Here is a 27,520-nt window from a genome sequence, read left to right on the forward strand (position 1 = left end):
TAGGACCATTCATTTTTCCTGTTGATTTTGTTATATTAGACATGAAAGATGAGGTAAAATCCTCTATTATACTTGGTAGACCCTTTTTAGCTACAGGTAGAACTCTGATTGATGTACAAAATGGTGAATTAACCCTGAGGGTCAATGAAGAACAGGTGGTCTTTCATATTTTTGAAGCTTTCAAGCACCCTAATGATTCTAAATTGTGTATAAAAATAGATGTTATTGAACCACTTGTTCAAGCGGTACTGAAAGCTGAGGTGCTTGATGACATTCTGGATCCTATCTCTGAGTATGAATTAGTTGAAGTTGATAATTCACCACCCTAGAAGACTATGGTTCACACGCCTAGAGCAGAGGAGGAAGCCCCCAAGCTTGAGCTCAAATCTTTACCCCCTTCTCTAAAATATGTGTTCTTGGGTGAGAATGACTCATATCCAGTGATTATTAGCTCTTCCTTGAAGCCTGAAGAGGAAGAGGCGCTTATTTCAGTGCTCAAGAGTCATAAAATAGCTCTTGGGTGGACCATTAGTAACTTGAAGGGGATTAGTCCAACCAAGTGTATGCACAAGATCCTCCTTGAAGATGATGCTAAACCAGTTATGCAACCACAAAGGAGATGCAATCCAACCAAGAAAGAGGTGGTCCAAAAAGAGGTAATGAAACTATGGGAAGCAGGAATTATTTATCCTATTTCTGATAGTCTTTGGGTAAGTCCTGTGCATGTAGTTCCCAAGAAAAGAGGGATGACAGTAATCAAGAATGAAAAGAATGAGCTTATTCCCACAAGAATAATCACAGGATGGAGAATGTGTATAGACTACATGAGGCTCAACACTGCTACAAGGAAGGATCATTTCCCCCTGCCTTTCATTGATCAGATGCTTGAGAGGTTAGCTGGTCATGCATTTTATTACTTTCTAGATGGATACTCTGGATATAACCAAATTACAGTGGACCCTCAAGATCAAGAGAAGACAGAATTCACATGTCCATTTGGAGTATTTGCCTACAGAAGAATGCCTTTTGGACTTTGCAATGCTCTAGTAACTTTTCAGAGGTGTATGCTTTTAATTTTTTCTGATATGGTTGAAAAGTTTATTGAGGTATTTATGGATGACTTTTCTATTTTTGGTAATTCTTTTGAATCCTACCTTAAGCATTTATCTCTTGTCTTGAAACGGTATCAAGAATCAAACCTTGTTTTAAATTGGGAAAAATGTCATTTTATGGTTACAGAAGGTATTGTGCTTGGACACCGGATTTCAAGTAAGGGAATTGAGGTTGATAGAGCAAAGGTGGAGGTAATTGAAAAATTACCACCACCAACTAATGTTAAGGCAGTCAGGAGTTTCTTGGGTCATGCAGGATTTTATAAAAGATTTATAAAGAATTTTTCTAAAATTGCTAAACCTCTAAGCAACCTGTTGGTTGCTGATGTTCTTTTTGTCTTTGATTTTGATTGTTTGCATGCTTTTGAAACTCTGAAAGCAAACCTTACCTCTGCTCCCATATAGCTCCCCCTGATTGGGATCTACCATTTGAATTAATGTGTGATGCTAGTGACTTTGCTATAGGAGCTGTTTTAGGACAGAGGCATGGTAAGCTTGTACATGTTATTTACTATGCTAGTCGTGTGTTAAATGATGCCCAAAAGAATTACACAACTACAGAAAAGGAATTATTAGCTGTTGTGTATGCTGTTGATAAGTTTAGGTCCTATTTACTTGGTTCTAAGGTTATTATTTATACTGATCATGCTGCTTTGAAGTACCTTCTAACCAAACAGGATTCTAAACCAAGATTAATTAGATGGGTGGTCCTCCTTCAGGAGTTTGATATTGAGATAAAAGACAGGAAAGGGTCAGAGAATCAAGTAGCTGACCATCTTTCCAGAATTGAGCTTGAATCAGGAGTACAACCACCCACAGCTTTGACTGAGACGTTTTCGGATGAGCAATTGTTCCTCATTCAGCAGGCTCTATGGTTTGCAGACATTGCAAATTATAAGGCGATGAATTTTATCCCAAGGGAGTACAGTAGGCAACAAGTGAAGAAGCTATTAACTGATGCAAAGTACTACATTTGGGAGGAACCATACCTTTTTAAAAGGTGTTCAGATGGAATCATCTGAAGGTGTGTCCCAGATGAAGAAAAATAGCAGATTCTTTGGCACTGTCATGGTTCTGAATATGGAGGTCACTTTGGTGGTGAAAGGACAGCTACAAAGGTCCTTCAGAGCGGGTTTTACTGGCCGACTCTCTTCAGAGACTCAAGAGCATTTGTGAAACACTGTGACAGATGTGAAAAAGCTACGAATCTCCCTGCCATCCATGAAATGCCACGGCAAGGGATTCTTGAGGTTGAGTTGTTTGATGTGTAAGGTATTGATTTCATGGGATCTTTCCCACCCTCACATTCAAACAACTATATTCTAGTGGCAGTTGACTATGTGTCCAAATGGGTGGAAGATGTGGCTTTGCCCACCAATGATGCCAAAGTGGTAATGAGCTTTCTTCAAAGATATACTTTTAGCCGGTTTGGTGTCCCAAGGACACTCATTAGTGATGGAAGAAGCCATTTCTGCAACAGACAGCTGGACTCTCTTCTGTAGAGATATGGAGTCCATCATAAAGTGGCAACCCCCTATCACCCTCAGACAAGTGGACAGGTTGAAGTTTCCAACAGGGAACTTAAGAGGATTCTAGAGAAGACCGTCAGTATTTCAAGAAAGGATTGGTCTAGGAAGCTTGATGATGCTCTCTGGGCATACCGGACAGCGTACAAGACTCCCATTAGCATGTCCCCTTACCAGTTGGTCTATGGCAAAGCCTGTCACTTGTCAGTTGAGCTAGAGCATAAAGCTTACTGGGTAATCAGGTATCTGAACCTTGATTCAGAAGCTGCAGGAATTAAGCGAATGCTTCAGCTGAATGAGCTTGATGAATTCAGATATTCAGTCTATGAGAATGCCAAGCTCTATAAGGAGAGAACTAAGCTACTGCATGACAAGAAGATTGCCATCAGAGTCTTTGAGCAAGGACAAAGAGTGCTTCTATATAATTCAAGGCTCAAATTATTTTCCGGAAAGCTGAAATCCCGATGGTCAGGACCGTTTGTGGTTACCAGAGCTTCACCATATGGTCATGTGGAAATACAAGAAGAGAATTCTGACAGAAAATTTACAGTGAATGGCCAGAGGTTGAAGCACTATCTTGGAGGCAAGATTGATCGCTAGAGGTCCACTCATCCGCTGAACTAGTAGAACTGACCGTCAAGCTAGTGACATTAAAGAAGCGCTTGTCGGAAGGCAACCCGATAAATTCATATCCTTAGCTATTTTTCATAGTAGTAATTTTCCTTTTTTTATTGAGTTTTTACTGTTTCTCTGATCATGCAGCTATGTTATTCCAGGAACCGAACACCTCAAGCTAAAAAAAAAGAGGGCACACGACGCGCAAGCGTCGCTGACGCGTACACGTCAGATGGGTGTGCGTGAAAAATAAATTTGAACAGAGGGTTGCGCGGGAGTGGCACAAGAATGATGCATCTAGCACAAACAAACCTACGCGTACGCGTACCCCACGTATGCGCATCATTTGTGATTTTCACCATTCATGCGGGCGCGTCATTAACGCGTACGCGTGACCTAAAAAATCGACGTAAAAGAGTATTTGGGCAGAGAGTTATGCTGGCTTGGGGCAGGGAGTATGATAGACACACAAATTTTGTCACGCTGATGCGTTCTTGACGCGTGCGCGTCATTTGACAAAACGGCCATCCACGCGTGCGCGTGCATGACGCGAACGCGTCATATGCCAATATTAGTTCCCTAGCCACGCGAACAGAGAGATGCGCATGCGTGCGGCTGGCTTCGCGCGAATCGCACAAAACCAAGGGCACGCCCGACGCTCGCGCGTCATTGAGGAAAATCTTGCGACCCACGCATACGCGTCGCCTGCGCCACACAATTACACTAGTTCGTCGCCCAGTTTTAATTTTCTTTCTCTCTTTCCCAATCCTAATTCTCTCTTTTTCCTTTATCCTTTTATTCTTCTTTTATCTTATTATTTGTTTTTGTTTTCAGATTTTCTTTGCTTGAGGACAAGCAAACATTTAAGTTTGGTGTTGACGCTTTGCTTAAAGCTTTTCTGTTTAGCACCAAAGGGAGATGAACGTTCTTCATGGAGGAATGAGATGGTGATGCGGTATTTTACAACCCACACTAACTAACCGGCAAGTGCACCGGGTCGTACCAAGTAATACCTTACGTGAGTAAGGGTCGATCCCACGAGGATTGATGGATCAAGCAACAATAGCATTTGATAGGATTAGTTAGGCAAGCAGAAAATGGTTTTGAGATATTCTAAGAGCATTAAACAGTACTTTAAAAATTTCAGAAAGTAAGCAGCAATGAGTTGGGAATAAAATATTTGAGAAAGCAGTTAAGGTTTTAGAGTTATCTAATTTCCGGATTAACTTTTATTACTAATTACTTTAATCATGCAATATTTAATTTCATGAAAAACTATATGTGACTAGACCCTAATTCCTTACACCTTCCTAGTCTCCTCTAAAATTCATTAATTGCCAATTCCTTGGTCAATTAATTCCAATTAGAGGATGATGATCAATATCTAGTTTATATGCCAAAAGAATCCTAATTATCCAAAAATAAGGGGATTATATGTCACGTATACCGTTAAATACAAACAATTAGAAATTCAGTATAATATGTTTTCAAACTGTTGTTCAAGTAAAGAGCTTTTTCAAGTTTTACAAGAACTCAATTAGAACATGGGTCATACTTCCGTTCCACCCATATTCATAAAATAAAGAATGAAAATAATTATTGAAATATAAATCAAGACATGAATTAAATTAAAAAGATCAAACGAATCAATCTATGAAAATAGACAGAGCTCCTAACCTTAACAATGAAGGATTAGTTGCTCATGGTTCAGAGAGGAAAAAATAAGGGTTCTGGTAACAATGTGTACTGTGTCTAAATGTACAGAGTTCCTATTTATAACTAATCCTAATAAATTTAAAATCTAATTATCTAAAAATAATATCTTTTCCTCAAAGATAAGATTTGAATTTAAATTCGAATTAATTAACAAGTCTTCCGCTGATGGGTGGGGACCACTTGATTTGTCCATTCTGCAGCTTCTAATCTGTGTTTTTTGGGCTGGAAACTGGGTCAAAACGCGGCCCAAATCCACGCCAGCGATTTCTGTAAATTCTGCAGATCGCGCACGTCACGCATACGCGTCAGTCACGCATACGCGTTGCTGGTCTACTTCGCAAGTCACGCAGACGCGTCAGTCATGCGAACGCGTCGCTGAGCAAATCTTCAAATCACGTGTACGTGTCAGTCACGCGTATGCGTCGCCATGGATACTTCCAGATCACGCGCACGCGTGCGCGTTGCTCTTTGCAGCCATCTCCTTTGATTCTTGAGCTGCAGAAACTCTATCAAATTCAGTCGAATGCTACTTGAAATAGATAAAATTGCCCAGAACTCAAAATAGCATCCATAGTGGTTAAAATATAATTAATTCTTAATTAAACTCAGTAATTTAAGTGCAAATTCACTAGGAAAAGATAGACAAGATGCTCACGCATCATAACACCAAACTTAAACTGTTGCTTGTCCTCAAGCAACCAAAACTAATATAAGCTTATGATGTGAATTTGCATGAGAATGAAAGTTCGATTAAGCTCGTGTCTCTTTTTAAAGTGGGGTTTATAACTGTAATCCTGAATAGGTTTGGCATCTCACTCTCCTTTGAATCAGAAGAATGTAAATATCATTCAGAATTAAAATTCGGATAATATTATGAATTCTCTAATCTTTTATATTTCAGTTTAATCCTTGAACACAGCAAAATTGACTTTAATTTATTTTTTTTCTTTGGTGCTTTGCACCTTGAGCCTAGCCATGACTTTAAATGTTTTGTCTTAAGAGTTACTTGACACAGAAACACCACAAGCACTTAACTGGGGAACTCTCTTTGAGTTCTGGTTTTTCTTTCAGTTACTCCCAGTCAGTGGTGCTCAAAGCCTTTGGCATACTCTGTTAAACGCACTTGGTCTCGACTCTAAGTGTTTTGTCACAAGGATTACTTGACACAATCACACCACAAGCATATGACTGGGGAAACAACTCTTTGAGCTTTTAATAATGTCTGACCTCCCTAGTCATTGATGCTCAGAGCCTTGGACCTTGCTTTTATTTATTAATTATTATCTATTTTTTTTGCTGTTTCTTTTGCTTCAAGGATTAAATTTTTATTTATTTCAAAGAAGTCATAATAATTCTCTAAATTCCTGTTCCTTATACATCAACGTCCCTTGATTCAAATTCAAATATGCATTGTTCATATCATGCATTCAAAAATCACAGAAAATACCACCACCTTTAAGTAAATCAGACTATTCTTAAAATTAACTCAATTTCTCATGCAATACATCACTTTTTTTTCTTTTATTTTTAGATTCAAGTTCAATGAGTGGTACATGAAACATCTTTTCAGCATTAAAGCAATTAAAAGAAAACTAAACTAGTCCTATGATTCTAACTAATAAAGGATCATGCAACAGACAACGTAAAATAGCAGAAAATCGGAACATAACATAGAAAAAGAGGGGAGGAATAAAAATGAAAGGAACTCAACCACCTTAGTTATCCTAGCGGTCGCTTTATTCTTCAGGTTGTGTTCCTCAGTGAAGATGATTCGCCTCCCTTTTGTGCCAGAAAATCCATAAGCGCAGCGTCAACACCAAACTTAAAGGTTTGCTTGTCCTCAAGCAAAGAAGAACTGAAAAGAAGAATAATAGTGAGAAGAAAGAGGAATATAAAGATAAAAGAATAAGAGAGACTTAAGATTGGGAGAGAGAGAAAGAAAAGTGAAAGCGGTGCGGCGACGGCGAAGGCGACGCGCACGCGTGCAGCATGCGTATGCATGGGTCACAAATTTTCTTTAATGAATCGTTCGCGTCAGGCACGCGTCCGCGTGCTATGGTTTTTGTGCGATTCGCACGAAGCCAGCTGAGCGCCCGCGCGACTCTCTGTTCGCATGGCTTGGGAGTCAAATTTTCAAACGACGCGTTCGCGTCATGCACAAGTGCAACTTATTCGCATGGTAGGGCTTGTGCGACTAGCACAAGTGCAACCCATCTCCAGCGCAACTCACTGCCATACACCCTTTTACGTCAAATTGCAGAGCCACGCGTTTGCGTGGTTGACGCGGACGCGTGGGGAGGTGATGAGCGGATAATTTGTACGCTTTTTGGCATTGTTTTTAGTATGTTTTTAGTATGATCTAGTTAGTTTTTAGTATATTTTTATTAGTTTTTAGTTAAAATTCACTTTTCTGGACTTTACAATGAGTTTGTGTGTTTTTCTTTGATTTCAGGTATTTTCTGGCTGAAATTGAGGGACCTGAGCAAAAATCTGATCCAGAGACTGAAAAGGACTGCAGATGCTGTTGGATTCTGACCTCCCTGCACTCGAAGTGGATTTTCTGGAGCTACCGAAGCCCAATTGGCGCGCTCTCAACGGTGTTGAAAAGTAGACATCTTGGGCTTTCCAGCAATATATGATAGTCCATACTTTGCCCAAGATTTGATGGCCCAAACCGGCGTTCAAAGTCACCCTCAGAATTCCCAGCGTTAAACGCCGGAACTGGCACCAAAATGGGAGTTAAACGCCCAAACTGGCATAAAAGCTGGCGTTTAACTCCAAGAAGAGTCTCTACACGAAAATGCTTCAATGCTCAGCCCAAGCACACACCAAGTGGGCCCGGAAGTGGATTTTTATGTCATTTACTCATCTCTGTACACCCTAAGCTACTAGTTTCCTATAAATAGGACCTTTTACTATTGTATTTTCATCTTGGTTCTTCTGGTTCCCTCTCTGGGGCCGAAACCAATGATCACTCTTGTTCTTATGTATTTTCAACGGTGGAGTTTCTACACACCATAGATTAAGGTGTGGAGCTCTGCTGTACCTCGAGTATTAATGCAATTACTATTGTTCTTCTATTCAATTCCGCTTGTTCTTTGTCCAAGATATCACTTGTTCTTCAACTTGATGAATGTGATGATCCGTGACACTCATCATCATTCTCACTTATGAACAAAGTGACTGACAACCACTTCTGTTCTACAAGCAACAAGGCTCTAGTGTTTATCTCTTGGATTCTTTAACCGGAATCTTCGTGGTATAGGCGAGAACTGATGGCGGCATTCAAGAGAATCCGGAAGGTCTAACCTTGTCTGTGGTATTCTGAGTAGGATTCAATGATTGAATGACTGTGACGTGCTTCAAACTCCTAGCAGGCGGGGCGTTAGTGACAGACGCAAAAGAATCAATGGATTCTATTCCGGCCTGACCGAGAACCGACAGATGATTAGCCATATGCTGTGACAGAGCATAGGAACGTTTTCACTGAGAGGATGGGAGGTAGCCACTGACAACGGTGAAACCCTTGCATAAGCTTGCCATGGAAAGGAGTAAGAAGGATTGGATGAAGACAGTAGGAAAGCAGAGAGACGGAAGGGAAAGCATCTTCATACGCTTATCTGAAGCTCTCACCAATGATATACATAAGTATCTCTATCTTTATCTTTATGTTTTATTCATCATCTATACCTATTTGAGTCTGCCTGACTAAGATTTACAAGGTGACAATAGCTTGCTTCATACCAACAATCTCCGTGGGATCGACCCTTACTCGCGTAAGGTTTATTACTTGGACGACCCAGTGCACTTGCTTGTTAGTTGTGTGAAGTTGTAGTGATCACAATTTTGCGCACCAAGTTTTTGGCGACGTTGCCGGGGATTGTTTCGTGTATGGACAACTGACGGTTCATCTTGTTGCTTAGATTAGGTATTTATTTTTTTCAGAGTTCTTAAGAATGAATTCTAGTGTTTCAAGGTGATGTTCTTATCATCACCAAAGCTGATTGATCCTTATCAATTTAGCTCTTGAATGCAATGTCCTGCTGAAGCTTGGCTAGCTATGTCTAATTCCTTTAGACTAAAGCTTTAGACTAACATTGCATGATTCCTGGAATTCTCAGTAAGAATTTTGATATCTTTATTTCCTTTTTCACTTAAATTTTCGAAAAATCCAAAAAAATTACATAATCAAAAAACCCAAAAATATTTCTTGTTTAAGTCTAGTGTCTCATTTTAAGTTTAGTGTCAATTGCATGTTTCTGTTCTTATTGCATTCATGCATGTGTCTTCATTGATCTTCAAGTTGTTCTTGATGATTTCATTGCTCTGATCTTTGAATTCTATTGACTTGAGTGTTTTGTGTTTCTCATGTGCATTCTCATGATTGTTAGTGTCAGTAGTATACAAACTGCTAAGTTTGGTGTCTTGCATGCATTGTTATATGATTTTAGTTGCATTTTTGATTATTCCGCATTATTAAAAATCCAAAAATATTTTTAATTTGTGTCTTTTCAAGTCAATAATACAGAGGATTGAAGATTCAAAACATACAGCAGAGGAATTATACAGAAAAAGCTGGGCGTTCAAAACGCCCAGTGAAGAAGGACAGACTGGCGTTTAAACGCCAGCCAGGGTGCCTGGTTGGGCGTTTAACGCCCAAAAAGGTAGTGCACTGGGCGTTAAACGCCAGAATGTGCACCATTCTGGGCGTTTAACGCCAGGATGGCACAAGAGGGAGGATTTTGTTTTCAAATCAATTTTTTTCAAGTTTTCAAAGTTTTTCAAAATCAAATCTTTTTCAAATCATATCTTTTCAATCAAATGTTTTCAAAATCAATTTCTTTCCTTTTTCAAAGATACTTACTAACAATTAATGATTTGATTGAACATTTCAAGTATGTTGCCTTTTTTGTTGAGGAAGGTTTAATGTTTGAATCATATCTTTTCTTGTTTGGCAAGTCATTAATTTTTAAAATCAAATCTTTTTAAAATTGTTTTCAGATCATATATTTTCAATTATATCTTTTTAAAACCATAATTTTTCAATCATATCTTTTTCAAACTAGTTTTCAATCATATCTTTTTAATTTCTTATTTCAACATCTTTTTCAAAAATCACTTGACTTCTTTCCCACTTTTTGTTTTCGAAAATTATCAATCAATTTTTTAAAAATGTTTTTAAAATCTTTTTAAACTTAATTTTCGAAAATCTCTTCCCCTCCTCTCACATCCTTCTAATTATGGAGTACTACTCCTTCTCAATGCACAATTCGAACCCTATCTGATTAAGTTCGAATTCTTCTACCTCTTTCTTCTATTTTCCTTTTCCTCTGACACCTCAAGGAATCTCTATACTGTGACATAGAGGATTCCACATTTTCTTGTTCTCTTCTCTTTCATATGAGCAGGAGCAGAGACAAAGGCATTCTTGTTGAAGCTGACCCTGAACCTGAAAGGACCTTGAAGCGAAAGCTAAGAGAAGCTAAGGCACAACTCTCTGTAGAGGACCTAACCGAATTCTTCAAAGAAGAAGAACACATGGCAGTCGAAAACAACAACAATGCCAACAATGCAAGGAAGGTGCTGGGTGACTTTACTGCACCTACTCCCGACTTCTATGGGAGAAGCATCTCTATCCCTGCCATTGGAGCAAACAACTTTGAGCTTAAGCCTCAATTAGTTTCTCTAATGCAACAGAATTGCAAGTTCCATGGACTTCCATTGGAAGATCCTCATCAGTTCTTAGCTGAGTTCTTGCAAATCTGTGACACTGTCAAGACTAATGGGGTTGACCCTGAGGTCTACAGACTTATGCTATTCCCTTTTGCTGTAAGAGACAGAGCTAGGATATGGTTGGACTCACAACCTAAAGAAAGCCTGGACTCATGGGAAAAGCTAGTCAATGCCTTCTTGGCAAAGTTCTTTCCACCTCAAAAATTGAGTAAGCTTAGAGTGGAAGTCCAAACCTTCAGACAGAAGGATGGAGAATCCCTCTATGAAGCTTGGGAAAGATACAAACAATTAATCAGAAAATGTCCTTCAGACATGCTTTCTGAATGGAGCATCATAGGTATTTTCTATGATGGTCTCTCTGAACTATCCAAGATGTCTTTGGATAGCTCTGCTGGAGGATCTCTTCATCTGAAGAAGACGCCTACAGAAGCTCAAGAGCTAATTGAAATGGTTGCAAATAACCAATTCATGTACACTTCTGAAAGGAATCCTGTGAACAATGGGACAAGTCAGAAGAAAGGAGTTCTTGAGATTGATACTCTAAATGCCATATTGGCTCAGAACAAGATATTGACTCAACAAGTCAATTTGATTTCTCAAAGTCTGGCTGGAATGCAAAATGCACCAAGCAGTACTAAGGATGCTTCATCTGAAGAAGAAGCTTATGATCCTGAGAACCCTTCAATGGAAGAGGTGAATTACCGGAGAACCCTATGGAAACACCTATAATTCTTCATGGAGAAATCACCCAAATTTCTCATGGAAGAATCAAGAGAGACCTCAACAAGGTTTCAATAACAATAATGGTGGAAGAAACAGGTTTAGCAATGGTAAGCCTTTTCCATCATCTTCTCAGCAACAGACAGAGAATTCTAAGCAGAACCCCTCTGACTTAGCAACCATGGTCTCTGATCTAATCAAAACCACTCAAAGTTTCATGACTGAAATAAGATCCTCCATTAGGAATTTGGAGGCACAAGTGGGACAGCTGAGCAAGAAGGTTACTGAACTCCCTCCAAGTACTCTTCCAAGCAATACAGAAGAAAACCCAAAAGGAGAGTGCAAGGCCATCAACATGGCCGAATTTGGAGAGGAAGGAGAGGAAGTGAACGCCACTGAGGAAGACCTCAATGGGCGTGCACTGACCTCCACTGAGTTCCCCAATGAGGAACCATGGGAATCTGAGGCTCAAAATGAGACCATAAAGATTCCATTGGATTTAATTCTGCCATTCATGAGCTCTGATGAGTATTCTTCCTCTGAAGAGGATGAGTACGCCACTGAAGAGCAAGTTGCTAAATACCTTGGAGCAATCATGAAGCTAAATGACAAGTTATTTGGAAATGAGACTTGGGAGAATGAACCTCCTTTGCTCACCAAAGAACTGGATGACTTGTCTAGGCAGAAATTACCTCAAAAGAGACAAGATCCTGGGAAGTTTTCAATACCTTGTACCATAGGCACCATGACCTTCAAGAAGGCCCTGTGTGACTTAGGGTCAAGTGTAAACCTCATGCCTCTCTCTGTAATGGAGAAGCTAGGGATCTTTGAGGTCCAAGCTGCAAGAATCTCACTAGAGATGGCAGACAACTCAAGAAAACAAGCTCATGAACTTGTAGAGGATGTTTTGGTGAAGATTGAAGACCATTACATCCCTGCTGACTTCATAGTCCTAGAGACTGGGAAGTGCATGGATGAATCCATCATCCTTGGCAGACCCTTCCTAGCCACAGCAAAGGCTGTGATTGATGTTGATAGAGGTGAACTGATCATTCAAGTGAATGAAGAATCCTTTGTGTTTAAGGCTCAAGGATATCCCTCTGTCACCATGGAGAGGAAGCATGAAGAGCTTCTCTCAAAACAGAGTCAAACAGAGCCCCCACAGTTAAACTCTAAGTTTGGTGTTGGGAGGCCACAACCAAACTCTAAGTTTGGTGTTGAACCCCCACATTCAAGCTCTAAGTTTGGTGTTGGGAGGTTCCAACATTGCTCTGAGTATCTGTGAGGCTCCATGAGAGCCCTCTGTCAAGCTACTGACATTAAAGAAGTGCTTGTTGGGAGGCAACCTAATGTTATATTTTATCTATCTTCTTTTGTTATTTTATTTTATTTTGTAGGTTGATGATCATAAGAAGTCACAAAATCAATTGAAAAAGCAAAAACAGAATGAAAAACAGGAAGAAAAATAGCACACCCTGGAGGAAGAACCTACTGGCGTTTAAACGCCAGTAAGGCTAGCAGGTGGGCGTTTAACGCCCAGTCTGGCACCATTCTGGGCGTTTAACGCCAGAAAGGGGCACCAGACAGGCGTTAAACGCCAGAAAAGGGCAAGAACCTGGCGTTAAACGCCAGAAATGGGCACCAGCCCGGCGTTTAACGCCAGAATTGGCTCAAAACGTGTTTTTGCATGCCATTTGGTGCAGGGATGACTTTTCCTTGACACCACAGGATCTGTGGACCCCACAGGATCCCCACCAACCCCACCACTCTCTCTCTTCTTCACCCATTCACCAATCACCTCAACACCTCTTCCCCAATAAATCCTTCTTCACCCCTTCATTTTCCCACAACCTAAACACCACTTATCCCCCTCTTTGGCCGAACACAAAGCCATTCCCTTCTTCCTCATTTCTTCTTCTTCTACTCTCTTCTTTCTTCTTTTGCTCGAGGACGAGCAAACCTTTTAAGTTTGGTGTGGTAAAAGCATTGCTTTTTATTTTTCCATAACCATTTATGGCATCCAAGGCCGGAGAAACCTCTAGAAAGAGGAAAGGGAAGGCAAAAGCTTCCACCTCCGAGTCATGGGAGATGGAGAGATTCATCTCAAGGGTGCATCAAGACCACTTCTATGAAGTTGTGGCCATGAAGAAGGGTCAACTTTGATCAAAGGTTGGACCAAGTCCTCATAGATATCTGTGAAGAGGGCGCCCAATGGAAGAGAAATTCAAGAGGGAAGCCGGTTCAACTGAGAAGGCATGACCTCAAACCCATCACTAAGAAAAGGATGGAGCAAACAAGAGATCCTCTTCCATGAAATTAGAGAAGATCAAAGAATCATGAGAGAGGAGCAACAAAGACAAGGAAGAGACATTGAGGAGCTCAAGCACTCCATAAGACTTTCAAAAGGAAGAACAAGCCGCCATCACTAAGGTGGACCCGTTCTTTAATCTCCTTGTTCTTTATTTTTCTGTTTTTCAAAAATTTTATGCTTATGTTTATCCATGTTTGTGTCTTATGATCATTAGTGTCTTAGTGTCTATGCCTTAAAGTTATGAATGTCCTATGAATCCATCACCTTTCTTAAATGAAAATTGTTTTTATCACAAAAGAACAAGAAGTACAGGATTTCGAATTCATCTTTAAAACTAGCTTAATTAGTTTGATGTGGTGACAATACTTTTTGTTTTCTGAATGTATGCTTAAACAGTGCATATGTCTTTTGAATTTGTGGTTCATGAATGTTAAAATTGTTGGCTCTTGAAAGTATGATGAAAAAGGAGACATGTTACTGAGGATCTGAAAAATCATAAAAATGATTCTTGAAGCAAGAAAAAGCAGTGAATACAAAAAAAAAGAGAGAAAAGAAACGAAAAAAAAAGAAAGAAAAAGAAAGAAAAAGAAAGAAATAAAGTTGTGATCCAAGGCAAAAAGAGTGTGCTTAAGAACCCTGGACACCTCTATTTGGGGACTTTAGCAAAGCTGAGTCATAATCTGAAAAGGTTCACCCAATTATGTGTCTGTGGCATGTATGTATCCGGTGGTAATACTGGAAGACAGAGTGCTTTGGGCCACGGCCAAGACTCAATAAGTAGCTGTGTTCAAGAATCATCATACTTAACTAGGAGAATCAATAACACTATCTGGATTCTGAGTTCCTAAAGAAGCCAATCATTCTGAATTTCAAAGGATAAAGTGAGATGCCAAAACTGTTCGGAGGCAAAAAAGCTACTAGTCCCGCTCATCTAATTTGGAGCTAAGTTTCATTGATAATTTGGAGTCTATAGTATATTCTCTTCTTTTTATCTTATTTGATTTTCAGTTGCTTGGGGACAAGCAACAATTTAAGTTTGGTGTTGTGATGAGCGGATAATTTGTACGCTTTTTGGCATTATTTTTAGTATGTTTTTAGTATGATCTAGTTAGTTTTTAGTTAAAATTCACTTTTCTGGACTTTACTATGAGTTTGTGTATTTTTCTGTGATTTCAGGTATTTTCTGGCTGAAATTGAGGGACCTGAGTAAAAATCTGATCCAGAGACTGAAAAGGACTGCAGATGCTGTTGGATTCTGACCTCCCTGCACTCGAAGTGGATTTTCTGGAGCTACCGAAGCCCAATTGGCGCGCTCTCAACGGTGTTGAAAAGTAGACATCTTGGGCTTTCCAGCAATATATGATAGTCCATACTTTGCCCAAGATTTGATGGCCCAAACCGGCGTTCAAAGTCACCCTCAGAATTCCCAGCGTTAAACGCCGGAACTGGCACCAAAATGGGAGTTAAACGCCCAAACTGGCATAAAAGCTGGCGTTTAACTCCAAGAAGAGTCTCTACACGAAAATGCTTCAATGCTCAGCCCAAGCACACACCAAGTGGGCCCGGAAGTGGATTTTTATGTCATTTACTCATCTCTGTACACCCTAAGCTACTAGTTTCCTATAAATAGGACCTTTTACTATTGTATTTTCATCTTGGTTCTTCTGGTTCCCTCTCTGGGGCCGAAACCAATGATCACTCTTGTTCTTATGTATTTTCAACGGTGGAGTTTCTACACACCATAGATTAAGGTGTGGAGCTCTGCTGTACCTCGAGTATTAATGCAATTACTATTGTTCTTCTATTCAATTCCGCTTGTTCTTTGTCCAAGATATCACTTGTTCTTCAACTTGATGAATGTGATGATCCGTGACACTCATCATCATTCTCACTTATGAACAAAGTGACTGACAACCACTTCTGTTCTACAAGCAACAAGGCTCTAGTGTTTATCTCTTGGATTCTTTAACCGGAATCTTCGTGGTATAGGCGAGAACTGATGGCGGCATTCAAGAGAATCCGGAAGGTCTAACCTTGTCTGTGGTATTCTGAGTAGGATTCAATGATTGAATGACTGTGACGTGCTTCAAACTCCTAGCAGGCGGGGCGTTAGTGACAGACGCAAAAGAATCAATGGATTCTATTCCGGCCTGACCGAGAACCGACAGATGATTAGCCATATGCTGTGATTGAGCATAGGAACGTTTTCACTGTGAGGATGGGAGGTAGCCACTGACAACGGTGAAACCCTTGCATAAGCTTGCCATGGAAAGGAGTAAGAAGGATTGGATGAAGACAGTAGGAAAGCAGAGAGACGGAAGGGAAAGCATCTTCATACGTTTATCTGAAGCTCTCACCAGTGATATACATAAGTATCTCTATCTTTATCTTTATGTTTTATTCATCATCTATACCCATTTGAGTCTGCCTGACTAAGATTTACAAGGTGACCATAGCTTGCTTCATACCAACAATCTCCGTGGGATCGACCCTTACTCGCGTAAGGTTTATTACTTGGACGACCCAGTGCACTTGCTGGTTAGTTGTGCGAAGTTGTAGTGATCACAATTTCGCGCACCAGGAGGCCTTGGTACGAATGACGCGATTGCGTCATCCACGCGGACGCGTGGATCAAATGGTGCCAGAGGCACGCCTCCAGCCAAATACCTGCGCAACTCTCTGTTCCTTTTCATTAATGCTTCGAAGGCACAATGACGCGAGTGCGTCAACAACGCTGGCGCGTCGCATGCCGTAACCCATTTTTTTTTATAAAAAATGCAATATGCAGTATGTGGATGAGATGCAAAAGATAGGCATTAGTACTGAGAAGAGTTATTGACAAGGGAAGATAAGGAGAGGGGAGGAATGATCATACCATGGTGGATTGTCTCCCACCTAGCACTTTGCTTTAACGTCCTTAAGTTGGACGCTCCACTAGCTCAGTCTTCTGCTGTGGGCGGATCTTCCAAGAGGAAGATCTCTAGTTCCTGGTTTTTCTCCATCTTTTCACCATGGAATAACTTCAAGAAATGTCCATTGACCTTGATAAGTTCAGAGCTTGAAGGATGGCTCAAGTGAAAGACTCCGTATGGTCCCACCTTCTCTACTCGATAGGGACTATCCCATCTGGATCTCAGCTTGCCTGGCATGAGTCGTATTCTGGAGTTGTAAAGTAGGACTAAGTCCTCAGGTTGAAATTCTCTTCTCTTAATGCTCTTGTCATGCACAGCCTTCACCTTCTCTTTATACAGCCTGGAGTTTTCATAAGCTTCTAGGCGAAGGCTCTCTAATTCTTGCAGTTGCAACTTCTGTTCAGCTCTGGCTCTCTCATAGTCCATGTTGCATTCCTTTACCGCCCAGAAGGCTTTGTGCTCCAACTCAACTGGGAGATGACAGGCCTTTCCATAAACCAAGCGGAAAGGACTCATCCCAATCGGTGTCTTGTATGCTGTCCGATATGCCCAAAGCGCGTCTTGGAGCCTCGTGCTCCAGTCCTTTCTATGAGGCTTGACTACCTTTTGCAGTATGCGCTTTATCTCTCTGTTGGACACCTCTGCTTGCCCATTAGTCTTGGGGTGATAGGCTGTTGATACTTTATAAATTATCCCATGCCTCTTTAGTAAACCTGTTAGTCTCCTGTTGCAAAAGTGAGTGCCTTGATCGCTCACGATTGCTCGTGGTGATCTAAAGCGACAAATAATATGGTTTCTAACAAAGGAAACAACAGTGTTAGCATCATCAGTATGGGTAGGAATTGCTTCCACCCATTTAGAAACATAATCTACAGCTAACAGTATATAAAGGTGGCCATTAGAATTTGGAAATGGACCCATGAAGTCAATGCCCCAAACGTAAAAAATTTCACAGAAAAGCATAATTTGTTGAGGCATTTCATCCCTCTGGGATATATTACCAAACCTTTTGCATGGAGGATAAGATTTACAAAGGTCAGCAGCATCTTTAAAAAGAGTAGGCCACAAGAATCCGCAGTCTAAAACTTTTCTAGCAATTCGTTGAGGCCCAAAATGTTCTCCACTCTCAGATGAGTGGCAGGCCTCTAAAATGGACTGGAATTCTGATTGGGGTACACACCGTCTAATTACCTGGTTAGCACCACACCTCCACAGGTATGAGTCATCCCAAACATAGTATTTGGACTCGCTTTTCAGCTTGTTTCTCTGATGCTTAGTAAAATTGGGAGGAAAAGTATGGCTAACTAGATAATTAGCTACAGGTGCATACCAAGGGGCTACATCAGATACTGCCTGTAAGCTATCAAATGGGAAATTATCATTGATAGGAGTGGAGTCATCTTTAATATGCTCAAGGTGACTTAAGTGGTCAGCCACTAAATTTTGGTTACCACTCCTATCTTTAATTTCTAGATCAAATTCTTGCAGCAGTAGCATTGGTGCACGAAATTGTGATCATCAACAATGGCGCCAAAAACTTGGTAGCGCTCTCAAACATGAATCACACTTAGTCACAACTCCGCACAACTAACCAGCAAGTGCACTGGGTCGTCCAAGTAATACCTTACGTGAGTAAGGGTCGATCCCACGGAGATTGTTGGTATGAAGCAAGCTATAGTCATCTTGTAAATCTCAGTTAGGCAGATAGTAAATGTTATGGAGTTTTCGAATAATAAATAAAACACAAAATAAAGATAGAGTTACTCATGTAATTCAATGGTGAAAATTTCAGATAAGTGTGTGGAGGTGCTTGTCCCTGTTGGATCTCTACATTCCTACTGTCTTCCTTCAATCCTTCTTATTCCTTTCCATGGCAAGCTGTATGTAGGGCATCACCGTTGTCAATGGCTACATCCTATCCTCTCAGTGAAAAAGGTCCAAATGCTCTGTCACGGCACGGCTAATCATCTGTCGGTTCTCGATCATGTTGGAATAAAATCCCTTAATTCTTTTGCGTTTGTCATCACGCCCAACAATCGCGAGTTTGAAGCTCGTCACAGTCATTCAATCCCTGAATCCTACTCGGAATACCACAGACAAGGTTTAGACTTTCCGGATTCTCATGAATGCCGCCATCAATCTAGCTTATACCACGAAGATTCTGATTAAGGAATCCAAGAGATATGCGCCCGGTCTAAGGTAGAACGGAAGTGGTTGTCAGTCACGCGTTCATAGGTGAGAATGATGATGAGTGTCACGGATCATCACATTCATCATGTTGAAGTGCAACAAATATCATAGAATAAGAACAAGCGGAATTGAATAGAAAATAGTAGTAATTGCATTGAAACTTGAGGTACAGCAGAGCTCCACACCCTTAATCTATGGTGTGTAGAAACTCCACCGTTGAAAATACATAAGTGATGAAGGTTCAGGCATGGCCGAATGGCCAGCCCCCCAAAATGTGATCAATAGTCTCCTAAGATGAATAATAAAATAAAACTGAGACCAAAGATGTCTAATACAATAGTAAAACGTCCTATTTATACTAGACTAGCTACTAGGATTTACAGAAGTAAGTAATTGATGCAGAAATCCACTTCCGGCGCCCACTTGGTGTGTGCTTGGGCTGAGCTTGAGCTTTACACGTGCAGAGACTTCTTTTGGAGTTGAACGCCAAGTTGTAACGTGTTTTTGGCGTTCAACTCTGGTTCGTGACGTGTTTCTGGTGTTTGACTCCTGAATGCAGCATGGAACTAGGGTTGAGCGCCAGTTTACGTCATCTAATCTCATCTAAAGTATGGACTATTATATATTGATAGAAAGCTCTGGATGTCTACTTTCTAACGCCATTGAGAACGCGCCATTTGGAGTTCCATAGCTCCAGAAAATCTGTTTCGAGTGCAGGGAGGTCAGAATCCAACAGCATCAGCAGTCCTTTGTCAGCCTTTTATCAGAGCTTTGCTCAGGTCCCTCAATTTCAGCCAAAAAATACCTGAAATCACAAAAAAACACAAAAACTCATAGTAAAGTCCAGAAATGTGAATTTAGCATAAAAACTAATAAAAACATCCCTAAAAGTAGCTAGTTTATACTAAAAACTATCTAAAAACAATGCCAAAAAGCGTATAAATTATCCGCTCATCACAACACCAAACTTAAATTGTTGCTTGTCCCCAAGCAACTAAATCAATTAGGATAAAAAGAAGAGAATATACTATAAATTCCAAAATATTAATGAATATTAATTCTAATTAGATGAGCGGGACTTGTAGCTTTTTGCCTCTGAACAGTTTTGGCATCTCACTTTTTCCTTTGAAGTTTAGAATGATTGGCATCTATAGGAACTTAGAATTTCAGATAGTGTTATTGATTCTCCTAGTTAAGTTTTTTTATTCTTGAACACAGCTACTTTTATGAGTCTTGGCCGTGGCCCTAAGCACTTTATTTTTCAGTATTACCACCGAATACATAAATGCCACAGACACATGACTGGGTGAACCTTTTCAGATTGTGACTCAGCTTTGTTAGAGTCCCAGTTAGAGGTGTCCAGAGCTCTTAAGCACACTCTTTTTGCTTTGGATCACGACTTTAACTACTCAGTCTCAAGCTTTTCACTTGGACCTGCATGCCACAAGCACATGGTTAGGGACAGCTTGATTTAGCCGCTTAGGCCTGGATTTTATTTCCTTGGGCCCTCCTATCCATTGATGCTCAAAACCTTGGATCCTTTTTACCCTTGTCTTTTGGTTTTAAGGGCTATTGACTTTTTCTGCTTGCTTTTTCTTTTTTATTTCAAAATTTTTTTGTTTTTTTCGCCTTTTTTTTCACAAGCTTTTGCTTTTTCACTACTTTTTCTTGCTTCAAGAATCAATTTTCATGATTTTTCAGATTGTCAATTGATGAGCGGATAATTTATATGCTTTTTGGCATTGTTTTTAGTATATTTTTAGTATCTTTTAGTTAGTTTTTAGTATATTTTTATTAGTTTTTAGTTAAAATTCACTTTTCTGGACTTTACTATGAGTTCGTGTGTTTTTCTGTGATTTCAGGTATTTTCTGACTGAAATTGAAGGTTCTGAGCAAAAATCTGATTCAGAGACGGAAAAGGACTGCAGATGCTGTTGGATTCTGACATCCCTGCACTCGAAGTGGATTTTCTGGAGCTACAGAAGTCCAATTGGCGAGCTCTCAACGGCTTTGGAAAGTAGACATCCTGGGCTTTCCAGCAATATATGATAGTCCATACTTTGCCCAAGATTTGATGGCCCAAACCGGCGTTCAAAGTCACCTCAAGAAATCCCAGCGTTAAACGCTAGAACTGGCATAAAACTTGGAGTTAAACGCCCAAACTGGCATGGAAGCTGGCGTTTAACTCCAGAAAAGGTCTCTACACGAAAATGTTTCATTGCTCAGCCCAAGCACACACCAAGTGGGCCCGGAAGTGGATTTTTCTGTCATTTACTCATTTCTGTAAACCTTAGGATACTAGTTTACTATTAATAGGACCTTTTGACATTGTTCCTGTACCTCATGACATTTTTACACGTTTCATTGTATACTTTCCACGGCATGAGTCTCTAAACCCCATGGTTGGGGGTGAGGAGCTCTGCTGTGTCTTGATGGATTAATGCAATTACTACTGTTTCTTATTCAATCATGCTTGCTTCCATTCTAAGATATCACTTGTTCTTAACCCAGATGAATGTGATGATCCGTGACACTCATCATATTCTCAACTATGAATGTGTGCCTGACAACCACCTCCGTTCTACTTTAGATTGAGTAGATATCTCTTGGATTCCTTAACTAGAATCTTCGTGGTATAAGCTAGAACTGATGGCGGCATTCAAGAGAATCCGGAAGGTCTAAACCTTGTCTGTGGTATTCTGAGTAGGATTCAATGACTGAATGACTGTGACGTGCTTCAAACTCCTGAAGGCGGGGCGTTAGTGACAGACGCAAAAGAATCACTGGATTCTATTCCGGCCAGATTGAGAACCGACAGATGGATAGCCGTGCCGTGACAGGGTGCGTTGAACATTTCCAATGAGAGGATGGGAGTTAGCCACTGACAACGGTGAAACCCTACATACAGCTTGCCATGGAAGGAGCCTTGCGTGTTTGATGAAGAAGACAGTAGGAAAGCAGAGATTCAGAAGATGGAGCATCTCCAAAACCTCAACCTATTCTCCATTACTGCAATACAAGTAACCATTTCATGTTCTTTTGCTTTTTACACTCAATCCTGATAATTTCTGATATCCTGACTAAGATTTACAAGATAACCATAGCTTGCTTCAAGCCGACAATCTCCGTGGGATCGACCCTTGCTCACGCAAGGTATTACTTGGACGACCCAGTGCACTTGCTGGTTAGTTGTGCGGGATTGCAAAAGTGTGATTGCAATTTCGTGTACCAAGTTTTTGGCGCCGTTGCCGGGGATTGTTCGAGTTTGGACAACTGACGGCTTATCTTGTTGCTTAGATTAGGATTGTTTTATTTTTGTTGGTTTAGAGTCCTTTAGTTGAGTCTAGTTTCATATTTTAAGTTTGGTGTCAATTGCATGCCTTTATTTTTCTCTTAATTTTCGTTTTTGCATGTTCTTAGTCCCTTTTTGATTCATAAAAATTCTAAGTTTGGTGTCCTCTTTGTGTTTTTCTTTTAAAATTTTCGAAAATTAGTGTTTGATTTTCTAAAAATTTTAAGTTTGGTGTCTTTTTGTTGTTTTTCTCTTTCCTCTTTTCAAAAATCAAATCTTTTCAAAAAAAAATTTTCAATCATATCTTTTTAATTGCTGTTTTCAAAATCTTTTTAATTAACTAATTGATTCAGTTCTCAATTTGCTTTGATCTTATTTTATTTTTAATTTTCGAATTTTCATTCTAGTTTTCTTTTATTTTATTTTATTTTATTTTATTTTCGGTTAATTCAAAAAAAAAAAAAAACAAAATTTATCTCTTTGCAATCATTATCATTTCCCTCTTGTCCATCATGGACATAAGTGGGATTGATCAGTCCAAAAGGACTCTGGGGTCATATGCTAACCCCATTACAGCTGCATATGGGAGTAGCATATGTACACCTCCCATCAAAGCAAGCAGCTTTGAGCTAAATCCTCAACTCGTTATCATAGTGTAGCAAAATTGCCAGTATTCCGGTCTTCCACAGGAAGAACCTACTGAGTTTCTGGCACAGTTCTTACAAATTGCTGACACAGTACATGATAAAGAGGTAGATCAGGATGTCTACAGACTATTATTGTTTCCATTTGCTGTAAAAGATCAAGCTAAAAGGTGGTTGAATAACCAACCTACAGCAAGCATAAAGACATGGAAACAGTTATCAGACAAATTCCTGAATCATTTTTACCCTCCAAAGAGGATGACACAGCTAAGGCTGGACATCCAAGGCTTTAAACAAGGGGATAATGAATCCCTTTACAATGCCTGGGAGAGGTATAGAGGTATGCTAAGGAAATGTCCCTCTGAAATATTTTCAGAGTGGGTACAGTTAGACATTTTCTACTATGGGCTTACAGAAAAAGCTCAGATGTCTTTAGACCACTCAGCTGGTGGATCTATACACATGAGGAAGACAATTGAAAAAGCTCAAGAGCTTATAGACACTGTTGCTAGAAACCAATATTTGTACTCTAGCAATGAGTTCTCTCCAAAAGAGGAAGTCATGGCAGTAGTCACTGACCCTAATCCTCAAGAACAGATAATTGAGCTTAATCAACAACTACTCCTGATGACAGAACAGTTAGCAGAATTTAAAGAGATGCTCTATGAAACTAAAGTTGCTAACAAGAGCATAGAACTACAATTGAATCAGGCAAAACAACAAATATCTAAACAGATAACAGAGGAGTGTCAAGCAGTTCAATTAAGGAGTGGGAAGACACTGAATACCACTACTCAAAAGAACAAAAAGTCAACTAAGGAACAATTGACAGAGGATGACCAAGCCACTGTTCAAAATCCCTCTGAGGACAGTAAGAGCCCAGAGAGGAATGTTATTGGCGTTCAAACGCCAGAAAGGGAAGGAAAGTTGGCGTTAAACGCCCATTCCTTGCCCAGTTCTGGCGTTCAAACGCCAGAAAAGGGAGAGAAGTTGGCGTTTAACGCCCAAACTTCACCCATTCCTGGCGTTCAAACGCCAAGGGAAGATCAGACACCTGAGAGTGCTGACAGTAATCCCTCTAAAAAGGCTTCTCCAACCACTTCTGTAAGGAATAAACCTGCAGCATCTAAGGTTGAAGAATATCAAGCCAAGATGCCTTATCCTCAGAAACTCCGCAAAGCGGAACAGGATAAGCAATTTGCCCGCTTTGCAGACTATTTAAGGACTCTTGAAATAAAGATTCCGTTTGCAGAGGCACTTGAGCAAATACCTTCTTATGCTAAGTTCATGAAAGAGATCTTAAGTCATAAGAAGGATTGGAGAGAAACTGAAAAAGTGTTTCTCACTGAAGAATGCAGTGCAGTCATTCTGAAAAGCTTACCAGAAAAGCTTCAGATCCTGGAAGCTTTCTGATACCATGCACATTAGAAGGCACTTGCACCAAGACTCTATGTGATCTTGGAGCAAGCATCAATCTAATACCTGCATCCACTATCAGAAAGCTTGGGTTGATTGGAGAAGTCAAACCAACCAGGATATGCCTCCAACTTGCTGATGGCTCCATTAAACACCCATCATATAATAGAGGACATGATTGTCAAGGTTGGGCCATTTGCCTTTCCAACTGACTTTGTGGTGCTGGAAATGGAGGAGCACAAGAGTGCAACTCTCATTCTAGGAAGACCATTCCTAGCAACTGGACGAACTCTCATTGATGTACAAAAAGGGGAAGTAACCTTGAGAGTCAATGAGGATGAGTTCAAGTTAAATGCTGTAAAAGCCATGCAGCATCCAGACACACCAAATGACTACATGGGCGCTGACATTATTGACTCTCTGGTAGAAGAGATCAATATGGCTGAAAGCCTAGAATCAGAGCTTGAGGACATCTTCAAAGATGCTCAACCTGATCAAGAAGAACTAGAGGAAGCAAAGGAATTTTCGAAAATTCCTCAGGAGGAGGATAAACCTCCCAAACCTGAACTCAAACCACTACCACCATCCCTGAAATATGCATTTCTGGGAGAGGGTAACACTTTTCCAGTGATTATAAGCTCTGCTTTAAATTCACAGGAAGAGGAAGCACTGATTCAAGTGCTAAGGACACACAAGACAGCTCTTGGGTGGTCCATAAGTGATCTTAAGGGCATTAGCCCAGCTAGATGCATGCACAAGATCCTATTGGAGGATAATGCCAAACCAGTGGTCCAACCACAGAGGAGGCTAAATCCTGCCATGAAGGAGGTGGTGCAGAAAGAGGTCACTAAATTACTAGAGGCTGGGATTATTTATCCTATTTCTGATAGCCCCTGGGTGAGCCCTGTCCAAGTCGTTCCCAAAAAGGGAGGCATGACAGTGGTTCATAATGAAAAAAATGAACTGGTTCCTACAAGAACAGTCACAGGGTGGCGCATGTGTATTGACTACAGAAGACTCAATACAGCCACCAGAAAGGATCATTTTCCTTTACCATTCATAGACTAAATGCTAGAAAGACTAGCTGGTCATGATTATTACTGCTTTTTGGATGGCTATTCAGGCTACAACCAAATTGCAGTAGATCCCCAGGACCAAGAGAAAACAGCATTTACTTGTCCTTCTGGCGTGTTTGCCTACAGGAGGATGCCTTTTGGTCTGTGCAATGCACCTGCAACCTTTCAAAGGTGCATGCTTTCTATCTTCTCAGATATGGTAGAGAAATTTCTGGAAGTCTTCATGGATGACTTTTCAGTATATGGAGACTCATTTAGCTCCTGTCTTAATCACCTAGCACTTGTCTTGAAAAGGTGCCAAGAGACTAACCTGGTTTTAAACTGGGAGAAATGTCACTTTATGGTGACTGAAAGAATTGTCCTTGGGCACAAAATTTCAAGCAGGGGAATAGAGGTGGATAAGACAAAGGTAGAGGTAATTGAGAAATTACCACCACCTGCCAATGTTAAGGCAATTAGAAGCTTTCTGTGGCATGCAGGATTTTACAGAAGGTTCATAAAGGATTTTTCGAAAATTGCAAAACCTTTAAGTAACCTGCTAGCTGCTGACACACCATTTGTGTTTGACACACAGTGTCTGCAGGCATTTGAGACCCTGAAAGCTAAACTGGTCATAGCACCAGTCATCTCTGCACCAGATTGGGCATTACCATTTGAATTAATGTGTGATGCCAGTGACCATGCCATTGGTGCAGTGTTGGGACAGAGGCATAACAAACTTCTGCATGTCATTTACTATGCTAGCCGTGTTCTAAATGATGCACAGAAGAATTACACAACCACAGAAAAAGAATTACTTGCAGTGGTTTATGCCATTGACAAATTTAGATCCTACCTAGTGGGATCAAAGGTGATTGTGTACACTGACCATGCTGCTCTTAAATACTTACTCACAAAGCAGGATTCAAAACCCAGGCTTATAAGATGGGTGTTGCTTCTGCAAGAGTTTGATATAGAAATAAGAGACAGAAAAGGGACAGAGAACCAAGTAGCTGATCATCTGTCCTGAATAGAACCAGTAGCTGGGGCGTCCCTCCCTTCTACTGAGATCTCTGAGACTTTCCCAGATGAGCAACTCTTTGCCATTCAGGAAGCTCCATGGTTCGCAGATATTGCAAACTATAAAGCTGTGAGGTTCATACCCAAGGAGTACAGCAGAGTGCAAAGAAAGAAATTAATTTCAGATGCCAAGTACTACCTCTGGGATGAACCATATCTCTTTAAGAGATGTGCTGACGGAGTGATCCGCAGATGTGTACCCAGAGAAGAGCACAAAGGATCCTATGGCATTGCCATGGATCACAGTATGGAGGGCATTTTGGAAGTGAGCGAACAGCCACTAAAGTCCTCCAGTGTGGCTTCTACTGGCCTACTCTCTATAAAGATTCCCGAGAGTTTGTGCGTAACTGTGACAGTTGCCAAAGAGCTGGTAACCTGCCTCACGGATATGCCATGCCTCAACAAGGGATATTAGAGATTGAATTGTTTGATGTATGGGGGATTGACTTCATGGGGCCATTCCCACCATCATACTCAAACACTTACATTCTGGTGGCGGTAGACTATGTATCTAAGTGGGTAGAAGCAATTGCTACACCCACTAATGATACCAAGACCGTGCTCAAATTTCTCCAGAAACACATCTTCAGCAGATTTGGTGTTCCCAGAGTACTAATCAGTGATGGGGGCTCTCATTTCTGCAACAAACAGCTATACTCTGCTATGGTTAGATATGGAATTAGCCATAAAGTGGCAACTGCGTATCATCCACAGACAAATGGGCAAGCTGAAGTCTCAAACAGAGAGCTAAAAAGAATCCTAGAACGGACTGTGATAGCCCAAAGAAAGGATTGGGCAAAGAGCTTGGATGATGCTCTGTGGGCATACAGAACAGCATTCAAGACTCCTATAGGAACTTCTCCATACCAACTGGTGTATGGGAAGGCCTGTCATTTGCCTGTGGAACTGGAACATAAAGCCTACTGGGCAACCAGATTCCTAAACATGGATGCACAGTTAGCTGGAGAAAAGAGATTGCTCCAGCTAAATGAGCTAGAGGAGTTCAGACTCAATGCCTTTGAAAATGCAAAAATTTATAAGGAAAAGGCAAAGAAATGGCATGACAAGAAATTGTCAACCAGAGTCTTTGAGCCAGGACAAAAAGTTCTGCTCTTCAACTCTAGGCTCAAATTGTTTCCAGGAAAACTCAAATCCCGGTGGAGGGGTCCGTATGTGATTACAGGAGTTTCACCATATG

At 40.5% G+C, this 27,520-nt stretch overlaps 1 non-coding gene across 1 annotated transcript; it reads right to left on the bottom strand.

The window, feature by feature from the left end:
• Positions 1-10,912: 10,912 nt before the first annotated feature.
• Positions 10,913-11,020, bottom strand: LOC130952302 (small nucleolar RNA R71). The gene has a single exon (XR_009074482.1). It is a non-coding gene; the product is annotated as a small nucleolar RNA R71 (small nucleolar RNA).
• Between the last annotated feature and the right edge of the window lie 16,500 nt (positions 11,021-27,520).

This window comes from Arachis stenosperma, chromosome 9 (assembly GCF_014773155.1).
Source record: "Arachis stenosperma cultivar V10309 chromosome 9, arast.V10309.gnm1.PFL2, whole genome shotgun sequence".
Classification (NCBI taxonomy): Eukaryota; Viridiplantae; Streptophyta; class Magnoliopsida; order Fabales; family Fabaceae; genus Arachis; species Arachis stenosperma.